Raw genomic sequence first — 9,877 nt, 5'->3', positions numbered from 1 at the left:
GTGTCCTATTGCTATCCGTTTTCGTCCGTCGTCGTACGTCGTTCGTAAACTTTTTAACATTGTTAGTTTCTCTAGAACCACTGAACCAATTTCAACCAAATAAAGTATACAGCATCTATGGGTGAAAGGGAACAAAAATTTTGAATTTTATGGTCCCCGCCCCCTGGGGCCCCAGGGGTGGGGCCAAACCACTAGAATTAATGAAATCTGTAAAAGTCTTCTGCTTTACTCCTGAACATCAAGCAGCCACGCTGTTGGGATTAATGTAATGAGCATTGAGTCCTGTACCAAAATTGTGCAAGGGGGATATGGAGATAACGAACAATATTCAATCTCAAAGTTCAAAGAACAATACAAAATAAGAGCAGAGCAAACACGGACCCGAGACATCAGATGTGGGATCAGGTGCCATGGAGGAGTGAGCATTCCCTGCCTACCGATACACGGCGTGTGCTCCTTGTCATGATCAGGAAATAACCGAAAAAATCCGTCGTCGTCGTGAAAATCATGGCCCCAGGGTCAGGGGTTCTCGAGTTAGGGTGGGGCTTTATAGATTATATTGTGAACATGCATTATTTCTTTGAAAATCTTCTTTGCTCCTGGGTGTAAAATAAAATAAGTACATAGTTATGATGTCTTTCAACGCAATAGGTGTCTTGACGTTACGACCGAACCTGGTGACGCACGGTTTGGAACTGGATGTTTGGTTCGCGACGGGTATCTTATGCCAACTAAAGGCGGCGTTCCCGGTGCGTTCGTTGACGACGTTACGTCTGGCGGCGTTTCCGTACTGGCCTTCTGTAACGCTACCTCCTCCTCCTCCTCTTCTGGGAGAGTACTATAAACGGTCTAGATAGGGGAGGATTCTGATTGGCTGAGCCGCTGAGAGGGTTGGATTCTGATTGGCTGGGGGGATAGGGAGGTCAAGTCAGTACAGTCCCACTGGGAGGATACGGAGTGCAGGTTGGGGGTCTGGGGGTAGCCGGGTCAACTCAGTACAGTCCTTGGGGTAGGGCTAGGTGGGTCAATTCAGTACAGACAAGTTTATATTACACTTTTAGTGCCAAGATAACATATTCTGAAATTTATTTTCACCTGTAAACCTTTACTGAATGTGATTTGTCTATATTTGTTTTTTCATAGAAATATTACTAATATTTTTCAAGTCTTTTTCATATTCCAGTTCTTCGGAGAAAAAATTCTAAGAACCATCCACTTTTCTAAACTTGAGACATGATATTTAATATTTTTCAAAGAAAAAAATTGTATCATCTGTCCTTAAAGGACTAGACACCTTAAAGAAGTTCATGGACTGGTTATTACAAACCACTACAGGTACTAAGAATTCCACTTTAGTACACGACAAGGCCATCGTCATCGCCCATAACTTCAAAGGATTCATTTTGAATCACCTGGTGCATTCGACTTGCCTAAAACCTAACGTTATCATGAACGGTAGTAAGATCTTGTTCATGGAAATTTGTGGACTGAAATTCATTGACTCGTATAATTTCTTACCGTTTGCTTTGGCCAAAATGCCCTCGGCTTTCGGATTCACCTAACTCGAGAAAGGCTATTTCCCCCACTTTTTCAAAACGGAACAGAACCAGAATTACGTGGGGCCTTGTCCACCGTCAGCTTTCTACAATCCGGACGAAATGTCTATCAGTGGACGACAGGCTTTTTTTGAATGGTACGAACAACAGACCGGAAAAGTGTTTGATTTCCAGAAGGAGTTTGTAGAGTATTGTGTCTTGGACGTCGACATTTTACAACGATGCTGTGCACAGTTTAGAGCCACCCTCAAGACTTTGGTCAATGTGGACCCTTTCCAGGAATCCATCACTTTAGCCAGTGCTGCCAATTTAGCCTACCGTCGACAATTTATGCCTGAAGACACCATTGCCATCATTCCGAACCTGGGGTATCAACCGGCACGACAGTATTCGGCCAAAGCCTGTCGGTGGCTCACCTGGATGAGTCAACAGACCGGATGTCACATACGCCATGCCAGAAACGGGGGCGAAGTCCAGATCTTGAATAAGTGTGTGGCCATTCATTTGAACAAACTTGAATCCCTTTCACCCAAGATGCGAGGTCGCAAGATTTCTTGACCCACTAGTTTTGGAGAAGAAGTCAAAAATGTGAATACTAGTAGTTTACAGACAGCTAGACAGATGGACGTCGAACAAAATGTGATTAAAAAAGCTCACTTTTTAGCTAAGGAGAGCTAACAATTATTCAGTCCTTCTTCTTCCTCCCCCCTCCTAATCGCTGTGGAGCATACTTCAGGAATTTTCCCAGGTCCTCATTAAATTTTGACTCTGTATACTCCTTATGGGAGGATAATACGGCATCTGGAATACATAAGTTTTATTACCGGTAGCAATTAACGAAATGAAATCATTTTTTATCGTCTTACGCACATCTTAATTGGGAGATACAATACTACTTACAATCTACAAACCGATAAGAATGAACTAAGATTTTCTTTTTAATTTACAATTTAGTAATAATTTTTCCATTGTGAAATATTCATGGAACAATGCTCAAATAAGGAAGCGTAAGGACATAAGCAGCATAGTTTCAACTTTAAATCTCTGATTTCCAGTTTAATATGAAAGTCTGAATAATTGAAAGACCTTTTTGAAATTGTTTTTAAAAATCAATATTTCCTATAATTCAAAAATTGGAAATTACTAGCTAAAATTACATTCATGTTAATTCTTCTTAAAAAATAAAGCATTGTCATAATTTTGAATTTTATACATACACTATATTATATGTACATACCTTTGATAAGCTGGTATAGTAGTGAGGAAGCAAATGCCCTTTTTCCCCTTTTGCCCTTCATGTTCATTCCTGCCATGTATGAGTATGTTATGGTTCTTGAAATGTATAACAATCATATTGAAAAAGATTTCATGTAGTTTTTAACATATTCCTTTTAAAATATACTTTTTGAAAAATTAATTATCATCTTTTATGCTCAAATGTCAGACATTTACCTCAGCATTGACTTCTTCATTTGGTACCCTGTGGGGATCCGGGTTAGAATGGGTCCTCAGTACCCCCTTGCTTGTCGTAAAAGGCGACTAAATGGGGCGGTCCTTCGGATGAGACCGTATAAACCGAGGCTCCGTGTCACAGCAGGTGTGGCACGATAAAGATCCTTCCCTGCTCAAAGGCCGTAAGTGCCAAGCATAGGCCTAAATTTGCAGCCCTTCACCGGCAATGGTGACGTCTCAATATCAGTGAAATATTCTGTAGAGGGGCGTTAAACACTATACAATCAATCAATCTTCATGTGGTCATTGCATCTTCACCTCTTACCTTATGTAGCAAGAGTTTCTGAAATAAAATTGCTTTCAGTAGTTACTTGATTCTCTTCAGACATGCTTAATATTTTGTTAGTAAGTTTGATAAGAAGTTCATTTAAGAATTAATGAGTATGAAAGTTTATCTGCATTATCTTTGAGGGATCAAAACATGAGAAGATACATATAATTTACAAATACGTACGAAGTTGGATTTAAAGTTTGTAGACTAAAGTTTGTCTTCCAAGTTATTACATGTAAATGCTTCGTCCGAATTTATGATATCCAGTTCAATGTCTTCCACCTCAGTGGAAGATATTGCTGTTCTGCTATAATTTAATGTGTCTCTTATCTCCACTAAAAGGTAGAGGACCCTTATTTGAAATCCTACAATAAAAATTATCAAATAGGTAATATGCAACATTATATGAATTAATAAAAAAATTATTCAGCTGAAATTGTAATATGCCTTAATAAACATATTCCTTTTCTACTCACTTTCTTCCGTCATAGGAAATATGTCTGTTGAATGCTGTACTTTTCTTTGAGAAGCTCGTTGGAGCGTTGGTAGGCTGGTTTCTTTTTGGTTTCTGTTTCTTGACCTTTCAATGTCTCTTGATCTTGCAATTGACCTCTCATAACATGTAGACTTGTAGTATCTAGATCTACTTACTGACCTTTCACAGCTTCTAGACCTATTATAAGATTTTGACCTTGATATTCGTGACCTCTCAGGACTCATTGACCTTGACCTGTTCAATTACCTTTTAATCTTGAAATCCTTGATACATTTGATATGTCCTTGTAAGACTACTGGACCTTGACATTCCTTACAATGACATTAACTTTGACCTTGATCTTCTTGACATTTCAGGACTCTTCGACCTTATTGACCTGTTCAATGACCTTTTAGGGGTTCTTGATCTTGAAATTCTTGATACATTTGATGTCCTTATTGAACTTCTTGACCTTGACATCTCCGACTTTGAGGATCTTCTTGATCAATGTGAAGACCTTACCGGACTTCTACTTCTTGACCTATCAGACCTATTAACAGAACTTTCTCTGCTGAAGCTCAAGGAACTAGCACACGACTAGCAGGGTGTTAAGGATCTCGACTCTCTTGATGGAGATCTTGACATTGACAATTCAAAAGATGGTCTGGTTTTATCCGATGACGTTTTCTTTGAAGGTATTGGTGGTGCAACCAATCGGTCAGCACAGTTTAAGCATGCAGCGATAGAATGATCATTGAAAACGCGCCCCGGCATTTCATTTATATATACTTGCATGAATTTTGGCAGTTGATTAATAATCTGAAGTAATTAATCTTTGTAAAATAACTTAAATGGAGGTAAGTATATCCTAGCTGTAATTACGTTACTTACTCTGATTATTTTCTCACCCCCCACCCCCCTCAAAAAAGGGAGGGTTGCATTATTCCAGATAGACTTTATCCTGTTTTGCTTTTATTCAAATGAGACAATACAACAAAAATTAATTATTTGAAAATGTTTTGTAAATAATGTGTATAAATGTTTTTTGGTCGACGTTCTTAGGATAATCTGCTGTAAATCCGACGTTGAAAATTTGTCGCCTTTCAAAGAGGTACTGTGACTGTTCCGCCATCTGACGTCACCTTGTCAGCAGGTCGTACCACAACACAGTCGCACAGATATTACAACAACAAAACGTGGGTAACAGACAATTTGATGGCAAAATTCGGAGGTTACTATATTATATTAGTTAAATTGAAATTTCTTATAACATGACTGTTTCTGTAGGTTGCATTTGGATACAATGTAGGACAAGCCATCGTTTACTTTTGTTTGCTGATGTGTCATCAATAAAAATATTCACAGACAAGGTCCAAACAGGCAATGGTCTCTCACCAAATGGAGACAAGACAAATTTTCATGCTGGCAAAAGAACTATATGCAAAATTTTAGTGTGTCACTTATCCAGCTTAAATGCAATTGTGAAAAGCTAATTCAGAGTGCATGCTGAAGTTGTAGAAAATGGATCGACGTTCACAGGGTATCATATTTGTCTTGTACACACTTACATTCGAAGGCCTGTTTAGACATACATCTCCAATTACATGTACTACCCAGCCTAGTCCATTGATTGATTGTATATAGTTTAACGTCCTTCTCGAGAATTTTTCACTAATATGGAGACGTCTCCAACCTAGTCTAAGCTGAAGCTGTATATTAACAATTGCGTATGTCATAAACAAAATCACTAAATTACAATGTAACGGGTAATTAAAAGAATAGGAAAAAAATTAATTTATGTTTACAAGTATGAGACTTTAGAACACATTAATTCAAAATGTATGAGGTTCAGTAGAGAACATCTTTAATGTTGGTAACATGCACCACTCTCCACTTGCTGTTGGGTCGCTGTCGCATAAGATGTTCTAAGAGATCTGATAGTTAAATCTCCCTCTCATTTTTTGTCAACATCTTCCAGACTACCAATTAATGTTGGTCTCGGGAAGAGTGTTTCATTCCTATCAGGTATGAAATAACGATAGTCTCCCGTCTCAATATTCTGCAAGATAAATTCAACAGATCTAGATATATTAAATCTGAAGGACATTTTCTCCTCCTCTGTAATTTTCTCCAGCTTAGAGACAATGTCTACAAAACAACGAATTATCCACCGGGCAGTTGGTGGTCTTTTTCACTACACCGTTTTCTCCTTCCCCGAGAATGAACTCTTTATTTGCCATGTATGTGGCCTTCAAATTCTCGTCGCCTCCCAAGGAGCAGGTTCCTCTGTGCCCCTCTGCGGAAAACTTAAATCTACCCCATTGCTAGTTTGATGTGCAGATCTCTGATGTAGATAGAGGTTCTTTCTATCGGGGAAGGATTGGTTGCATTTTTCTGCAGCTAAGACCACGCGCCTTCTCTGGTTTCTTTTTATTGTCGTGAAACATTTTGTGATCGTTCAACTACCGCTCGTTATGTGAGACGTGGTCGCATTTCTGTCATTTTATCCCCTTTCCTTTATTCTGAAAACAACAACAACAGTATAAATTCACAAAAAGATTGTCAGATGAAACACATGCACAAACAATTCACTGTACAATTATTTTAACTTACCTTTTTTTTGGTGAGCTGCTTCGTCCGTTTACATATATGCAAATGCTTTCTGATATTTTGGGCATTTAAATGCCTTTTTCCATGTTTTGCGGCTATATGCACATTCAGTTCATTCTTCCGGACAAAGGACTTCGTGCAATTGGGACATTTGAATTTGAATCTTGATGACCTGTCCACATAGGGTTAAATATCAATCTTATTTCTATAATTTAAACAACATACATGTATATATGACAGTTACACTAAATAAATAATAATTAAAAAAAAATCATCATTTAGACTCTCCTCCTGGATCTTGTTCCGCGCATGACGGGGAAGATATTTCCGCTGCACCTTCCTGTTCTCTGCACAGAAAAAAAATATGCTAAATGCTGGTACATTAGTAATATGCAAAGAATTTTTCTACATGTTCTGTGAAGATATATCGCTTAGCAAATAATTCATAGAAAGATGTACAAATTAAAACAAGGCTATGTTTACATTATCAACAGACGACAAGTTTCCAGTATGACAGCTTCAATAATTACAAATAAAACTGCTTTCAGCCTCTAAAAAAGATATAAACATATAGAGATAATAATTTTAAGAATAATTAAGTGTTTACAAATAGATACATACTCTGTGATAGGCCTAAATTATGGTGAATTTGTAACTGGCGTTTAACCACGTTAACGAATGGCGGGCTTCTATGCAACAATTTTACCAAAGAAAACAAAAACAAAGGAGTTCTTACATGAAAAATCAATAAGTAAAGAGAGATAACTCTTAACTCTTGACAGAACAGTGGTGTAATGAATGCAGGTAGTGGTGTAATTGTGTGGTATAAAATTCTTAAGTCTAAAAATGTGAAAAATTAAATAAAAATATTTATTTGTTACGCTCTGTAATTATTACAAGGGGCATAACTTGTGTAAATTTATTGTATTATAATTGATTTGTACCATTTACAAGTATGTATCACTACTGACTTTTATGAACGAAAATGAATTTAAATAATATACATACATTCAGAGTGGTCAGAACTGAGAAGTTAAGGGAGATGGATCCTTTCCATGCTGACAACTCATCACAGTTTGCTGCGAGTACAGTGTCTGTGGGGGGAGGGGGGAGGGTTTGGCCCACACTCTCCCCCACAGTTTGCATGTCACACTGCAGGAGCCTCCCAGGGACTGAATGAGCAGCTCCCTGCGTTTGGAGTTTGGCGACTCAATAATGTCTGATGCCTGTAAATATTTATGAAAGACATAATTTAAAGTGAAATTTTATTCCAGTGTCATTTTCACTATACAAAGGTGTAACAACACAGAATATAATATGTAATTCAAATTTTACATTTATATCAAGCATCTTTATAATGAGTTTACTATAGTTTACTAGTATTTTTTGGTTAGGGATGACCCAGCCACTTCTTATATTTTTGTCCCTTTTTTGTCTTCTGCTTCAGGTTTTGAAGAGAACTTGGTCGTTGACCTGAAAATCGTGCCTTACTATGTTGTGGCTTCTGTCATAGTTTGTTTTCTGCTTCTGGGCACGGGAAATGTTGTCCTCAGCTTCCTGAAAATTTTTTTTTTGAGAGTCAATTGATTGTTCAATTTGATTTTCAGTAATCTCATTAAAGCTTCCATCTGTCTAGGGCTCAAGTTGGTTTTGAAACCCCATCCTCGGTGTTCGTAGCTCCCTTAGGTAAATTGTAGAGTAGCCGATGGAAGACTGCCTTGTCATGTTGATTGCTGATGTGGTCAAAGTAGTTCGGCCAGTCGTATTCATTGTCTAGAATTCTCTCCGAAGACTCTGCTTCAGCATCTGGTTGGTCCTCTCATCAAGGTCATTAGCTTGGGGATTATATTGCGTTGTAAAAATGATCTTGATCAGAAAGGCAGCTATGGTGTTGGCAGTTTTGTCTCGCACAGCTTCAGCCTCAACCCATTTGGAAAAGTAATCTGTAATAGTAATAACATGTTTATAACCATCTACAGACTCTTTGAAGTTGACCACATTCATACCAGTTTTGTTCCCCACATCATTCGCTACTGGTGTGACTTGCAGAGGGGAGCTCCTGATGTTACAGCATTGCCAGATCTCTGACATCTATCACATGTAATACAGAATAAACCATTTTTACTCATTGTATTGTTTTGTTTGTTATATGCATGGACTAATTAATAGTTTAAAGTTTAATAGAGACAGAGTTAATAGCATGAGTTACTCGAAATGAAGAGTATTTGGTGTCTTCTTTAGACAAGAAGTTTTAGACAGTTAAAATCGGCAAATACTCTATTCCCTGCTATTTTAAGAGCTGTCAAATAATTTTCTGATAATAAATTACTAAATAAATAATGAAAAAAATTAATAAATAAAAAAGGAACTTGTGATGATATATACTATATATAAGTGACAGATGGATCAATATTTGGAAGAATGAGAAGCGATGTAAATTTGTTTTTAAACTCTTAACGGAAGTAATCTCTGCTGTGTAACTGTCATGAAAAAAATAGGGCTATTTATAGATTTTTTAAAAAGTAATACAGCACATGAAAATGCTAAACGGATCATATCATCCTGAGGGGAATCAGTATGGCGTGAATGGTCCACTACAAAAAATGGACACGAATGAAAATAGTTGATTGATTGATATATACTGTTTACCTACTGTTTTATTATACCCCCCGCTTGAAAAGCGGGAGGGTATATAGTAATCGTTAATTCCGTCCGTCCGTCTGTACGTCCGTCCGTCCGTCCGTCCGTCTGTTACGCTTTGGGGTACCCATCTCTTATCCGTAACTCCTCTCATACCACTGAATGAAATTTGATGAAACTTTCACAGAATCTTTATTACATATTGCCATTGTGCACCTCCTATTTTACTTTTAGATCTGACACATATTTTGGGTTTCCCAGCCACAGGAAAACATGGACTTTTTCACCAGTTATAACCATATGGGAGGCGGGGGGTATCATTTAGTGAGCTCAGTGCTCACAGTACCTCTAGTCTTATCTACTGTTTATATACTGTTTAACGTCCCAATATAAAAAAAATCCCTATTGTGGCCCTGCTCTACTCCCGGAGTCATAATTTGAAAAGTTCAGAACCTACACTGACCTCTTAAGCTTTGCCAAATCATTGTTTCTTTTTCTACATTTCCCGTATTTACATCTCTGTTTCATAAATGGTCAAATTACTATCATGTTGTAAACAAACTTGCATCTAAAAGATGCTTCAATATCTATTTGATTAATCATTGGTTTAGAATATTTTTAATTTTCCCCTTATACTGTGCTATGGTTTACTTGTCATAGGTGGTCACAAATAAATTGAATATTAAATCAAAATACATTAAATACAGCTGTATTATGATTTTTTATACTGACCAGCAACCTTCCGCAAATATTTAATGAATACAGATTAAATCTTCCCCTCTGCTTGCCTTTGATTGGACCTATCCACACTGA

At 37.4% G+C, this 9,877-nt stretch overlaps 1 pseudogene; it reads right to left on the bottom strand.

Moving 5' to 3' along the window:
* Nucleotides 1-2,132: 2,132 nt before the first annotated feature.
* Nucleotides 2,133-4,588, bottom strand: LOC134265689 (serine/arginine repetitive matrix protein 2-like; annotated as a pseudogene).
* Nucleotides 4,589-9,877: the final 5,289 nt, after the last annotated feature.

The sequence above is a fragment of the Saccostrea cucullata genome, unplaced genomic scaffold (assembly GCF_032062105.1).
Source record: "Saccostrea cucullata isolate Sc308-1 unplaced genomic scaffold, CSIRO_AGI_Scuc_v1 ctg10886, whole genome shotgun sequence".
In the NCBI taxonomy this organism is placed as follows: Eukaryota; Metazoa; Mollusca; class Bivalvia; order Ostreida; family Ostreidae; genus Saccostrea; species Saccostrea cuccullata.
Note: the sequence above shows the minus strand (reverse complement) of the source record. Positions and strands in the feature narration are given on the sequence as shown.